The sequence below is a fragment of the Hyaena hyaena genome, unplaced genomic scaffold (genome assembly GCF_003009895.1).
Source record: "Hyaena hyaena isolate Hyena2069 unplaced genomic scaffold, ASM300989v1 scaffold_269, whole genome shotgun sequence".
Classification (NCBI taxonomy): Eukaryota; Metazoa; Chordata; class Mammalia; order Carnivora; family Hyaenidae; genus Hyaena; species Hyaena hyaena.
Window position 1 is genome coordinate 565,357 of NW_024080896.1, and position 15,177 is coordinate 580,533.

Genomic DNA, 15,177 nt, shown 5'->3' on the forward strand with positions numbered 1-15,177 from the left:
TTTCTCCCCATCCTTGCCAACACCTGTTGTTTCTTGTGTTCTTGATTTTAGTCATTCTGACAGGTGTGAGGGGATACCTCATTGTAGTTTTGATTTGCGTTTCCCTGATGATGAGTGATGTTGCGCATTGTTTCTTGTGCCTGTTAGCCATCTGGATGTCTTCTTTGCAGAAATGTCTGTTCATATCCTCTATCCATTTTTAAATTGGATTATTTGCTTTTTGGGTGTTGAGTTTTATAAGTTCTTAAAAATATGAAACACTTCAAAAATGTATGTGTCATCCTTGTGCAGGAATCATGCTAATCTTCTCTGTATCATTCCAATTTTAGTATATGTGCTGCTGAAGCAAGCAAAACCTCTCATTTACTTCTAAACCTTCTGCTTGCTCATCACTTTTACTTACACTTCTTCAACTAAGGCAAGTCACAAGGCCATACTTATCTTCAAAGAGGTTAAACAAGCACAATCCCACTATGTGCCTAGAAAAAGAGAATGAGCCACCTGGGTGGCTCAGTCAGTTGGGCATCCAACTCTTGTTTTCAGCTCAGGTCATGATCTCACAGTTGGTGAGATTGAGCGCCACATCAGGCTCCACACTGTCAGTGGGGGTTGTTCTTCTGTCTCTCTGTCTCTTTCAAAATAAATAAACAAATAAACAGTTTTTCAAAATTAGCATCATGGCAACTACATGGGGCAGGCCAACTCAGGCAAACTAAAGCTTATACTCTTGATATGTGTTCCAAAATACAGGTAGGATGGTGTGTGCTGAGGAATTAACTTTACCCAAAGGAGGATCTGGCTTTTCTCTCAGCTAACGGAGGTGATCTCTAGTCCCTTGGATTGTCCTGCCTTGACAGGAATGTCTTTGAAACCTACACTTTCTTGATCAAACACCAGCTTTCCTCTTTAGGTTTTTCCACCATCTCCTCTACCCCCTCAGATGCTTCTAAAGTCCTGTGCTCCCCAAACACCACTGACTCCTTCATACCTCAGCAATCTCACACATGCTATTTTCTCTGCCTAACTTGCCCTACCTGAGCCACCCAGGGAGACCATTCATTATTCAAGATTAGCTTGAAATCTCCTTCATTTCTTTTTCTGTGTTTTCATAACACTTTTTATCAGCATGCGTCATAGACTTTCTATTTGGTTATGTAACTAAAGTAAACACACTTAACAATGCTGCAGGATGAGAAGATGCTGTAACTGGTCTCCCAAGATGGATCTATTGAGATCCATCTACTTCCATGCTACTCTTGAATCTGGACTGACTGTGACTCTGTTAACTTAATAGGATGAAATGGAAATAATGCTGTGTCAGTTCTGGGCCTAGCCTTTAAAAGGAACGGCAGCTTCTATTTTCCTTCTTGGAATCTAGCTGTCATCCTGTGAGGAAGCCCAAACAGCCATGTGGAAAACCCACATAGAGGGAAGCCCAAAACTATTTGGGGGAAGGAGAAAGACTCAGTCATTCCCCACATTGCTGACAAGCTTCCAGATAATTATAACCTCCCCTACCATGTGATGCAGCTGCCCAAGAAACATGGAGCAGGACCAGAAGAACTGCCCAGTTGAGTTCAGTCAACCCATAGAATCATAAGGTAATAAGTACCATGGCTGCTGTTTTAAGTCGCTGAGTTTTGGGCTTGGAGGTCATTAGACTGGGATCAGTAACACAAATACATTAAATATCTTGGATATTTCCCTAGCATAGAGAAAAATATATGAGGAAGGTAAATAAACCTTCTGAGCAAGAAGTGTGGTTTCTATAACAGAAAGTACAGTTAAGCTCATCAAATACCCGGCTAAAAGTGCATCTCCTCTGATTTCCCTGGTCAACTGAATCTTTCAAGGTCCCCAAGCCATGTAGCTTTAGTCCTTTAGGTAAAAATTAAATTAATATGTATAAAAAACTATGGACAATGTCTACATGGTAAATATATGAAAGTAAAAATAAATGAAGAAATGAAATATTCAGTATTTTCTTTTAAAAAATATTTGGTACTGGGGGCTCCTGGCTGGCTCAGTTGGTAAGGCATATGACTCTTGATCTTGGAGTTGGGAGTTCAAGCCCCATCTTGGATGTAAAGATCACTTAAAAATAATAAAAATGTTTAAAACAATATTTGATATTGTTTAGGTGACAGAGGCAAACTAAGTTTTTACTACTTAATATAAATTTTATCTTTTTATTTATTTTTAATGTTTATTTTTGAGAGAGAGACAGACAGACAAAATGTGAATGGAGGAGGAACAGAGAGAGAGGAGACACAGAATCTGAAGCAGGCTCCAGGCACTGTGCTGTCAGCTCCAATGCGGGGCTCAAACTCATGAACTGTGAGATCATGACCTGAGCTGAAGTCAGACACTTAACTGACTGAGCCACCTGGGTGCCCCAGGAATGTTATTTTAAATAAAAGCAATCACATAGATACAAGACACTAGTCACACTAATTCTCTAATCTTGGGGAAAAGCATAGGTTTGGTGGCTCTCTATGGATGATTTAGAGATGAGTCAATTTTTCTTCTACACTTTTCAGAGTGACAGAATTTTCCCTCCTGCCCTTTCTACCTTTATTCCATCTGCTTAGATGGCTTACTTCCTAAACTCTTTTATGTCCCTGGTCAGATGTCTTCTTATCAGAAAAACATTCTCTAACCAGCCCATTTAAAGTTCCATTTCTTTCTCCACAGTTTGTGCAAGTGTATATTCATTTGTTTGTTATCTGTCTCCCTTCACTAGAGTGTAAGCTCTGAGAACACAGACTTTGTTTTGTCTATTGCTGTGTTTTCAGTGCTGAAAAAGTGATTGGCATGTACTTGGCACTCAGTAAATATTTGTTGAATGAATGGGAGTGGAATATCTAAAAACTCTACTCACAGCTAAATAGAAATGCTAAGCAATACAGTGGATTTGATTCTTTTGCTTAGCATCACAGATGATTTCGCCATTATAGTAAGTTTTTTAAATGGCTGGGTTTCCTAAGTCATTATGTAATTAGCCTGTTAAGCCTGAGTGAGCATTTAAAAGTGCAATATCTAAATTGTTTTGCCTATATAACATCTCTGCTATTGATAGTATCATTTGGCAGACAGTCTGATGAGGCATACAATGAAAACATGTCCTAGGAGAAGTTGGGCTGCTGAAGCACCGTAGGGTAAAAAGAAAGAGTAGATTTAGTGCCAGATCTTACCCCATCCCTTGTCAGCCAGATGGCCTTAGAAACGCCACTTAATCTCTTTGAGATTTTTTTTCTTCAACTGTAATATACAGATACCCTGCCAAGAGTACCTAACTTGGTATTGTGAGAGTCAAGTAAGAAAATACTTAGAAGTGGTTTGAATACCTTAAAAACATCACAAAAACATGATGTGTTACAATAATGCCAAAGTAATAATCAGTCATCAACTTTTGAGCACGCGGTATAACCAAGGGACTGCACTAGAGCTGCAGAGAGGCTTTCTGTTTAGTTGGAGGGATGGGGGACAGTATGCAGCTTAAAAATTTGCTCATCTAACTAATAATGTTATCATCTCCAAAATATGCCTCATATAGAAATGTAATTTTTAAAAGAATTGGCTGGTTCAAATGTCAAAAAATATCTTGACTTTTTTATTAATTCATATCAAAGGAGACTAAATGAACCATAGACCTCTTATCAGTTAGAGGCCATCCGTGTGTGTGTGTGTGTGTGTGTGTGTGTGCGCGCGCGCATCCTTTTGGGCTTTATTCTTCTGTTCATATTGCTTTTTAAAAAAATCATATGAATGCTTCTACTAGAGAAGAAATGTAATATAGAAGTTCTCCAAGAAGAAGGGTGCCTGAGTGGCTCAGTCAGTTAAGCCCCTGACTCTTGATTTTGCCTCAAGTCATCATCTCATGGTTGGTGAATTGGAACCCTGTATAGGGCTCTGTGCTGAGCATGGAGACTGTTTAAGATTCTCTCTCTCTCCCTCTGCCCCTCTCCCCGACACATGCCTGCTCCTTCTCTCTCAAAATAAATAAATAAAACTAAAACAATTCACCGAGAAGAAGAAAAAAGTATCTTTTCATTCCTTCACTCATCATATTGAGTTTCTCTTAAAACACACTTTAAATCAATATCAATAAGGAGAAAACAACCTTTGAGGCAAGAAAAAATTTGAAATCATACAAGACTTCTATACAGATAATAAAGACATTGATAATTTCCTGAGGAAATTCAGATTGGCAAAATTGAACTCTGAGAGTTAGAAAATTCAAAAAGTCTGATTTCCATAGAAGAGACAGGAAATTATTAAGGAACTACCTTGAGAAAAAGTACCAGGCCCAAATGATTTCACAGGAAAATTCTACCAAACCATTAATATTAGGCATTAAGAAGGAAGGAAACTTCCTAATTTCTTTATTAATTTTTAAATGTTATTTATTTTTCAGAGAGAAAGTGAGCAAGGAGGGACAGAAAGAGAGGGAGACACAGAATCGGAAGCAGGCTCCAAGCTTGGAGCTGTCAGCACAGAGCCCAAAGTGGGGCTTGAACTCAAACCATGAGATCATGACCTGAGCTGAAGTCAGATGCTTCACCAACTGAGCCACCCAGGCACTCCCCTAATTTCTTTTATTGAATAAACTTAATATTGACACCTAAACTAGATAAAGTACAAAGAAAACTATTGACCAATGTCATTCATGAATATTGACACAAAAATTTTAAATAAAATATTAGCAAAAAGATTTCAATGCCACATTAGGAAAATAAAACATCAGGACCAAGTGGGATTTATTCTGGAAATGTAAATCTGGTTTAATATTCAGAAATCAATGAATATCATACCATAATAATAAATCAAAGAAAGAGATCATATTATGTCTGTATAGAAGCTGAGAAAGCTTTGGAATAAATCAATACCTATTCATTATAAAAACACTCAGGAATATAGGAATTAAATAATATTTCTCTTAAAAGTTTTTTTGTGTTTTATTTATTTTTTGAGAGAGAGAGCATGACTGGAGGAGGGGCAGAGAGAGAGGTGGACAGAGGATCTGAAGCAGGCTCTGCCTGACAGGCTGACAGTAGTGAGCCTGATGCAGGGCTTGAATTCATGAACCAGGAGATCATAACCTGAGCCGGTGTCTGCGTTCGACTGACTGAGCCACCCAGTTGACCCTAAAAATGTTTTTCTCTGGGTTATTCTAATTAAAAAAAATTTTTTTTATGTCTTTATTTTGAGAGACAGAGACAGAAAGCGAGCAGGGGAGGGACAGAGAAAGAGTTCCTCAAACTGAGGAACCAGAAGATCGTGACTTGAGCTGAAGTCAGATGCTTAACTGACTGAGCCACCCAGGGGCCCCATATATGCTCTTCTGTAATGTTTTTTATTCAGAACTCATTTGGGATTTATAGGAAAGTTGCAAAAACAGCACAGAGAGTTTTCATATACTCCTCACTCAGCTTCTTCTAATGTATAACCACAGGCAATGATTAAAACCAGAAAATTAACATTAGTACAATACTAGTAACTAAATTAAAGTTCTTATTCAAATTTCACCAATTTGTGGTGCCTGACTGGCTTGGTCCATAGAGCATGTGGGAGGGAAACCATAAGAGACTCTTAAAAACGGAATGAATTTAGGATTGCTGGAAGGGAGATGGGTGCGGGGATGGACTAAATGGGTGATGGGCATTAAAGAGGGCACTTGTTGAGGAGTTATATGTAAGTGATGAATCACTGGGTTCTACTCTTGAAACCAATACTACACTGTACTTTAACTAACTTGAATTTAAATAAATACATTCTTAAAAAATTAGAATAACCCACGGGCGCCTGGGTGGCATTGACTTCAGTTCAGGTCATGACTCACAGTCCGTGGGTTTGAGCCCCATGTCAGGCTCTGTGCTGACAGCTCAGACTCTGTGCTGACAGCTCAGAGCCTGGAGCTTGTTTCGGATCCTGTGTCCCCCTTTCTCTCTGCCCCTCCCCCACTAACACTCTGTCTCTCTCAAAAATAAATAAATATTTTAAAAAAAAGAGAGAGAGAGAGAGAAAAGAGAGAATATAACAAAAACTGTACTCATACCATTCTTCAAAATTAATCTCTGACACCAGAAGTAAGGAGGAATAGAAATTAAACTAAAGACGTATTTATCCTTATTTCACTTAGTTTAGTGACAATAATTAAGATGAAATGCTGCAGCCTTAAGTTTCTGTCTATAGAACAAATTGTACTAACTACCTTTGGCAGAAGCTCACAGCTGTGGCCCCCAACATACCTACAGATCGAAGGGTAATAAAGAGAAAAGCCAACCCAAGAGTCAGCTCAATGACCTCTTATAAGATTTAAGTACTTGTGAAGGTATTATTAATCAGCTGCCTGGTTAAACTGCTTTATTTTAGTCTATTTTGGATTTTATTCTAATAAGCCAAATTATATAATTTGTTTAAGATTTTATTCTTCTACATAATCTCTACCCCAATGTGGGGCTTGAATTCATGACCCCAAGCTCAGGAGTCACATGCTTTACAGAACGAGCCAGCTAGGCACCTTGCCAAATTATATTATTTACAGTGCATAGCCAGCCACATGCCGTTTTAAACTTGATTCCAAATCAAGCTAATAATTAATCATTGTGAGTATAGAATAATGAAACATGTCTTTTGTGGAGCATAAGACAGTTAATATGAGTACCTCACAGGAAGTCAGTCATTTTCAATACTATGCAGTGGTGTAAAAACTTCCCAGTCTCCTATGCTTGTTGATGGCGAGGGTCTTGAGGAGTGTTTAGAAGATGGCTTAGCTCCACCAGATCACCACCTGTGTCAACAAAAACAATTCCAGGGATAAGTAATAATAGTAAAATCTATTTGTATGAATCATTGAAACTGCCTCAATTTTGTGCAAATTTTATAAAAATGTTTACTATTTTGTATTGATATGTAACATACATTAAATAAAAACATCATGCTTGCTGTGAGAGATAGTGTCAAGGTAAGTCTCTTGGCCCTGTCTTCCAGTAGGACTGCCCCTCTTAAACCTTGTCGTGTGAGAACTCTGGATCCCTCGTTTCCATATTGCTGCACATACGGCAATCACATTGAGAAGGCTTATTGGGCTATCTCCAGTGTTATTAGGCTGCTAACAATGATTTATACCTGGTTGCTCAAGTTATACAGTCAGCCAAGAAGAATTTTACTGTGCTCCCATTAGGTTATCTTTTTTTAAAAAAATATTTTAAATGTTTATTTATTTTTGAGAAAGAGAGAGACAGAGTGTGAGTGGGGCAGGGGCAGAGGCAGAGAGAAGGGAAGACACAGAATCTGAAGCAGGTTACAGGCTCTGAGCTGTCAGCACAGAATCCAGTGCAGGGCTTGTATTCATAAACTGCTAGATCATGACTGGAGCCAAAGTCGGATGCTTAACCAACTGAGCCACCCAGGCGCCCCTGAGGCTATCTTTTCTATGTGGTTTACACAAGCTCCAAATTTATAGGACCATTATATTTACACAAAATTTTGTTACTAAAGTTCTTTTTGGATTTAAGTCACATATCAGGGGCTGTGTAGGTGTGAAGTTGCAACTGTGCACTAGAAAATATTTCCATAAGCATTTTTCAATGTGAGGTACTGGAGCTAACCACCAGGGTACCACAGGAGGGCACTTACACACTCAGAGTATGAGGACACTAACGGCCTGATTCTTCATCCTTTCCTGATTCACACATTAAGCCATGTAACTTTGCAGTACCCTCTCACACAGTGCCAGGGTGTGATTTCCTACTGCACTGCACTCCTTAACCTTTGTAGAGGCCAGGCAGGAGTACAAATGAAGACTTCCAAATAGTGACATTTCCCTTTCTTTGTTTCTACCACCAGCTCCATCTTTTTCTGCAAGGGGAAAGCACACCACGTATGCAGAATCGTAGCCTGCAAGTCCAAGTTCCTTCCCACCTGCCTCAAGCAGACTCCTCCTCACTAGCCCTCAGGTATAGTTAGAAGTGTGATCTACACATAGGAGGTAAGGTCCAGAAGAGGCCTGCACAGGCCCTGGAAGTGGCCTTGGGGCCATGTGGGCAGGAAATTCTGAAATCTCAAGTACTCAGAACATGATCTTGAGGGTGTGGACATGGGCTCTGGGTAGTCCTTATGGGCTCTTCACACACTTCACATACTCTTCACCAGCCAAGGACCACGGCTGGGCCCTTTAGCCTTGGGTACCATGGCAGAAGCCCAGCTCTCCAGGTCTATTGGTAGCACTAAGTCCAGAAAAATGAAAATGAAAATTTAATCCCAAAGAAAGCCATAGGACACAATAAACAAACAGGGAATAGACAAATATATCATGGAATAAAATAGACACATGCTTAATAGGATTTAGCATATATCAATTATAATATCAAGAACGACTAACATTTATTGAGAACTCACTACATACCATACTCTCTTTGACTCTAAATTACTTGTGGGGAAACTAAAATTACATACAAGGCCCATGTTCAGAAAATAAGGCCATGGTCATGCTCTTTTTTTTTTTTTTAATTTTAGAGAGAGAGAGTACAAGTGGTAGAGGGGGCAGAGGGAGACAGAGAGAGAATCTTTTTTTTTTTTTAACGTTTATTTATTTTTGAGAGTCGGAGCGTGAGCAGGGGAAGGGCAGTAAGAGAAGGAGACACAGAATCTGAAGCAGGCTCCAGGCTCTGAGCTGTCCCCACAGAGCCTGACGCAGGGCTTAAACCCACAAACCGTGTGATCATGACCTGAGCCAAAGTCAGTTGCTTAACTGAATGAGCCACCCAGATGCTGAGAGAGAGAGAGAGAGACAGAGAGACAGAGACAGAGACAGAGAGAGAGAGAGAGAGAGAGACAGAGAGAATCTTAAGCAGGTTCCATGGCCAGTGTTGAGCCCAATGTGGGGCTTGATCCCACAACCCTGGGATCATGACCTGAGCTGAAATTCAGTCAGACACTCAACCACCTGAGCCACCCTGGCACCACCACCATGGCTGTGCTCTTAACTGCAACCCTATTCTATGATGAAGTAAAAGCATCTCAGTTCAGTAGTGAAGGGACAAAATTTTCAGGAAATAATGCAAAAAAAATTGGCTCTTTGTTAAGGTACACTTGCTGCTGTAACTTCAGTGTTTAACAACGTAAAAGATTATATCTCTCTCATTTAAAGTCAACAATGGGTGTTCCTAATTGGAGGTGTCCTTCCTCCAAGCAGTGATTCAAGGATCAAGATTTCTCCGATCTTAGGAGATTTCTCTTTTTGAAACATAGGATTTCAAGCAAGCATGCTTAACTGCCTCAGCCAGGATGGGGAAGAAAATCAAGAATGAGTGTGGGAAGTTTTCCTGGGCCAGACCTAAGTGGGGTACATATCTCTGTCCACATTTGTTCCCGGGAGCTTAGTCACATGGCCACACTTCACTACAAAGGCTTAGAAAGGTAGATTGCTGTATGCCCAGGAAGAAGACGAAATGGCATGCTGAGCATCTAACATGTTCTGTCATAGCTATCCAAAGCGATCTACATACTGAATGCAATCCCTGTCAAAGTAACACCAGTATTCTTCACAGAACTAAAACAAACAAGTCTAAAATTTGTATGGAACAAGAGAAGACCCTGAATAGCCAAAGTAATGTTGAAAAAGAAAACCAAAACATCACAATCCCAGGCTTCAAGCTATTACAAAGCTGTAATTATCAAGACAGTATGGTACTGGCACAAGAACAGGCACATAGATCAATGGAACAGAATAGCTAATTCAGAAATGGACCCACAAATGTGTGGCCAACTAATCTTCAACAAAGCAAGAAAAAGTATCCGATGGGGGGAAAAAAAGCAGTCTCTTCAGCAAATGGTATTGGGAAATCTAGACAGTGACATGCAGAAGAATGAAACTCAACCACTTTCTTGCACCATGCACAAAAATAAATTAAAACTAGATGAAAGATGTAAATGTGAGCTAGGAAACCATCAAAATCCTAGAGGAGAAAAAGGCAAAAAACCTCTTTGACTTCAGCTGCAGCAACTTCTTACTAGACATGTCTCCAGAGGCAAGGGAAGCAAAAGCAGAAATGAACTATTGGGACCTCATCAAGGTAAAAAGCACAGTAAACAATCAACAAAATTAAAAGGCAACTGATGGAATGGGATAAGATATTTGCAAATGACATATTAAATAAAGGATTAGCATCCAAAATCTATAAAGAACTTATGAAACTGAACACCTAAAAACAAGTAATCCAGTGAAGAAATGACAAAATACATGAACAGACACTTTTCCAAAGAAGACATCCAGATGGCTAACAGGCACATGAAAAAGATGTTCAATATCACTCATTATCAGGGCAATATGAATCAAAACCGCAATGAGACACCCCTCACACCTGTCAGAATGGCTAAAATGAACAATTCAAGAAACAACAGATATTGGTAACGATGTGGAGAAGGAAGAATCTGTATTCACTGTTGATGGGAATGCAAACTGGTCTAGCCACTCTGGAGAACAGTATGGAGTTGCCTCAAAAATTAAAAATAGAGCTACTCTATGACTAGCAATTGCACTACTAGGTATATATACAAAGGATACAAAAATGCTGATTCAAAGGGCACATGCACCCCAAAGTTTATAACAACACTATCAATAATAGCCCAATTATGGAAAGAGCCCAAATGTCCATCGATTGATGAATGGATTAAGAAGATGTGGTGTACACACACACACACACACACACACACACACACACACACACGAATACTACTAAGTGATGAAAAAGAATATAATCTTGCCATCTGCAACAACATGGGTGGAACTGGAGACTATTATGCTAAGCGAAATAAGTCAGTCAGAGAAAGACAGATATCATATGATTTCACTCATATGTGGAATTTGGGAAACTCAACAAATGAATATAGGGAAAGGAAGGAAAAATAAGAGAAATAGAGAGGGACGCAAACCACAATAGACTCTTAAATACAGTGAACAAACTGAAGGTTGTTAGAGGCAGTGGTGGGGGACTGGGTTAAATGGGTGATAGGCATTAAGGAGGGCACTTTTTGGGATGAACACTGGGTGTCATATGTAAGAGATAAGTCACTGGGCTCTACTCCTGAAGCCAAGATTACACTGTATGTTAATTAACTTGAAAATGAATTAAGAAAAAAAAAAGATTCTCTCTCTCTCTCTCTCACACACACACACCCACACACACATACACACAGACACACCCACACCCACACCCACACACAGAATATTACTTAGCGATCAAAAAGAATGAAATCTTGGGGTGCCTGGGTGGCTCTGTTGGTTAATCCAGCCTCTGATTTTGGCTCAGGTCAGGATCTCATGGTTCCTCAGTTTGAGCCCTGTGTCAGGCTCTGTGATGACAGTTTGGAGCCTGGAGCCTACTTTGGATTCTGTGTGTCTCTCTCTGCCTCTTCTCTGCTTGCACACATGCTCTCTCTCAAACATAAAAATTTGAGACAAACATAAAAAAAAAAAATTTTTTTAATAGAATGAAATCTTGCCATTCACAACAATATGGATAAAACTAGAATGTATTATGCTAAGCAAAATAAGTCAGAGAAAGACAAGTACCATATAATTTCACTAATATGTGGAATTTAAGAAACACAACAGATGGGGGTACTTGGATGACCCAGTAACTTAAGTGTCTGACTTCATCTCAGGTCATGATCTTGTGGTTTGTGGGTTCGAGTCCCATGTTGGGCTCTGTGCTGACAGCTCAGAGCCTGGAGCTTGCTTCTCTCTCTCTCTCTGCCCCTCCTCCACTTGCACTCTGTCTCTCTCTCAAAAACAAATAAACATTAAAAAAAAGAAAAAAAAACAAATGAACCTTGGGGAAGGGAAGAAAAAATAATATAAAAACAAAGAGGAAGGCAAACCATAAGAGACGCTTAAATACAGAGAACAAACTGAGGGTTGCTGGAGGAGAGGTGGGTGGGAGGATGGGTGATGGGTACTAAGCAGGGCACTTGTTGGGATGAGCACTGGGATGTACATGTATGTGATGAATCACTAAATTCTATTCCTGAAACTGTTATTACACTTCATGTTAACTAACTTGGATTTAAATAAAAAATAAGAAAAATAAGCCAGATTTGTACTTTATATCATATCCACATTAACAAATTTTAGATTAATAAATTAACACCAAACTCAACTATGAAAGTATTACAAAAAATATATTTATAGTCCTGGGGTTAGAAAGGCATTAAGCAAATCACAAAACCCAAAAACTCTAAGGAAAAAGACTGGCAGATTTAATTATATGTAAACTAAAAACATCTGAACAACCAAGAATGCTGTAAACAACACAATAGAAGTACAGATCAGAAGAAAATGTTTAAAGCATATGTTACTAACAACAGATAAATATGTAGAATATGAAAATACTCATACAAATCATTGAGAAAAGACAACTCAGTGGAAAAACACACCAAGGATTTAAACAGGAAAGTTTATGAAGGAAAAAATCAAATAGCTATGAAGCATATGAAATCCTGCTCAAAGGCAGCATAATCAAGGAAATGCATATTTAAATACTAAGTGACTTTTCCCATCAGTTTGGCAACAACAAAAATATTTATAATGTTCAATATTAAAGTGAATGCAAGGAAATGGGTACTCTTTTATACTCTTGAGAGAAAGGTAAGTTGTCATAGCATTTTGAAGGACAATTTGACTATATCTAGCAGTTAAATTTTCTGTAGCTTTCGACTCTGTAGTTATTCAATTACATCTTTTCACCTGTGTATAAGGTGGCATAATTAATAATGTTAAATGCATTATTATTTAAAGTATTAGAAAATATTTAAACAATCTAAATCCATCAGTAAAAGAATAATATGGAATAACATTGTCAAACTATGCTATTGAAACATACCACAGAATACTATGCAGTGAGTGAAAAAGGTAAGATGAAACTCAGTGTGTGACATGGTGAAATCTCTGGGACATATTTTTCTAGGTGAAAAAGCAAATTACAAAGCAGTAGTTACAGCTTAATCAACAGTGAGGCTTATAAGAAAAGCCATAAAATACACCATGCATTTTTACACACACGAGTTTATAAGTGCACTTTAATGAGTCTGGAAAGACACTACTAAAATGGCAACAAAGGTTATGTCTGAGGATGAATATGGGAGCTGAATTTAAAAGAAGCCATTGGGTTTTGCTACTGGGAAATCATTGATGACTTTCAAAGATCAAGTCTCATGGAAGCTGTGAGATCAGAAATAGTAGAGAAGTAAGTGAAAGAATGGAGGGAGGTGGGACAGGGAAGTGAGCATAGAAAGAAGCAGCACACAGAGTCCTAGAGAAAATGAAATAGAAATGTACAGTGGACAAAAGACACAAAAAGGAAGGGGGTGGTGGTGTGGATGAACTCAGAACCCCAGCTGGTGATGCCTGGAGCCAGAGGGACTTGAGAACTAGATTGCAGCCAGACTTCATGATGAATTTGGGGAGTATTTTGGGCTTAGATGTTGGCTGTGCGTTGGGATGTTATTGATTGAGGTTGGGGGGAATGGCAGAAAGTCTTTGGCTGACTTCATCTTATGGTTAAAGAAAATTAGTGGCCTTTACCACTTCTGTTAGAATGAAGACCATTCTCAGCAGTCAGACTGTCGACAGTGCAGAAAAGGTCAACATCATTCTGAAGGAATGCATTGTCATTCTGAAGGGCCCCAGAGGAACCCTGTGAAAGGACTTCAATCACATCAATGTAGAACTCAGTCTCCTCGGGCCCCTGGGTGGCTCAGTCATTTAAGCGTTGGACTTCAGCTCAGATTATCTCATGGTTCATGAGTTCAAGATTTGCATTGGGCTCTCTGCTATTCCCTGCTCATGCTATCTCACTCTCTCAAAAATAAATAAACATTAAAAAAAAAAAAAAAGAACTCAGTCTCCTTGGAAAGAAAAAGAAGAGGTTCTGAGTTGACATGTGGTAGGGAAATAGAAGGAACTGGCTACTGTTCACACCTCCTGAAGTCACATATAGAATATGACCAAAGGTGTTATACTGAGCATTACAAGATGATATCCATGAATGTGCTCTTCCCCATCAATGTTGTCATTCAGGAGAAATCTGAAAATTCCTGGGTGAGAAATATATCTGCAGGGTTTGGGTGAGGCCAGGCTTTGCTTGTTCAGTATCTTGAGTCCAGAAAGATGAGTTAAAGATGAGGACACTGCAGATAAGTTAAAGATGAGTTAAATGCAGATGAGTTTAAAGATGAGTTAAAGATGAGGACACTGCACTTGTATCAAATTCAGCTGATTTGATTCACCAAGTCACAACAGTTAAAAACAAGGATATCAGAAAAATTTTGGATGATATCTATGTTTCTGAAAGAGGAACAATTCAGCAGCCTGATGAATAAGATCAAAGTTGTCCAGCTCCAGAAACAGCAAACTGCTGGAGGATTTTTCAGACTTATTTGTGATATTTTAAAGATGCAATAAAAACTATGTAGTGGGGGGTGTGTGGAATAAAATTAGTGGACAAGAGAAAGGAGAGATTTACATAAAAATAGCATCAATCTTGAGTCCACAGATTTGTAAGTGATGAAAATTGTTACAAATCTCTATGATGATATTTTGTTTTGGAAATTTAATTCCTCACTCGTTGACTTCTGTTTTGAGTGAAGTATTGTAAAATAAAAAAATATATATTAGATATCTATATATCTATCTTTGCTCCTGGTTTCTGAAGCACAGCTCCTAAATCCTTTGGGATTTCCTAAGTGATAACAGTGTCTTTTGTTCTAATGAGATGACTTGGTGGGCTTCTGGATGGGGCTGGTCACCAGAAAGACTAAGCCATGATAAGGAGCTTGGAATTTTCAGCTCCACTCCTCATTCTCCAAAGAGAGGGGAGGAGCTGGAAATGGAGTTAATGATTGATCGTGTCTATGTGATGCAGCCCCATAAAAATTCCAGTGGGGTTTGGGAGCTTCCAGCTTGGTGAACATGTGGGGTTGATAGGAGAGTACTGTACCTGGAGAAGGCATGGAAGGTCTGGGCCCCTTCCCACACATCTTGCTCTACACATCTCTTCCTTTTTTTTTTTTTTTTTTTTTTTACAAATAGTTTATTGTCAAATTAGTTTCCACATAACACTCAGTGCTCATCCCCACAAGTGTCCTCCTCCATGCCCATCCCTCCTCCCCCCC

At 39.0% G+C, this 15,177-nt stretch overlaps 1 non-coding gene across 1 annotated transcript; it reads right to left on the reverse strand.

The window, feature by feature from the left end:
* Positions 1-246: 246 nt before the first annotated feature.
* On the reverse strand, positions 247-349 carry LOC120240847. The gene has a single exon (XR_005530738.1). It is a non-coding gene; the product is annotated as a U6 spliceosomal RNA (small nuclear RNA).
* Between the last annotated feature and the right edge of the window lie 14,828 nt (positions 350-15,177).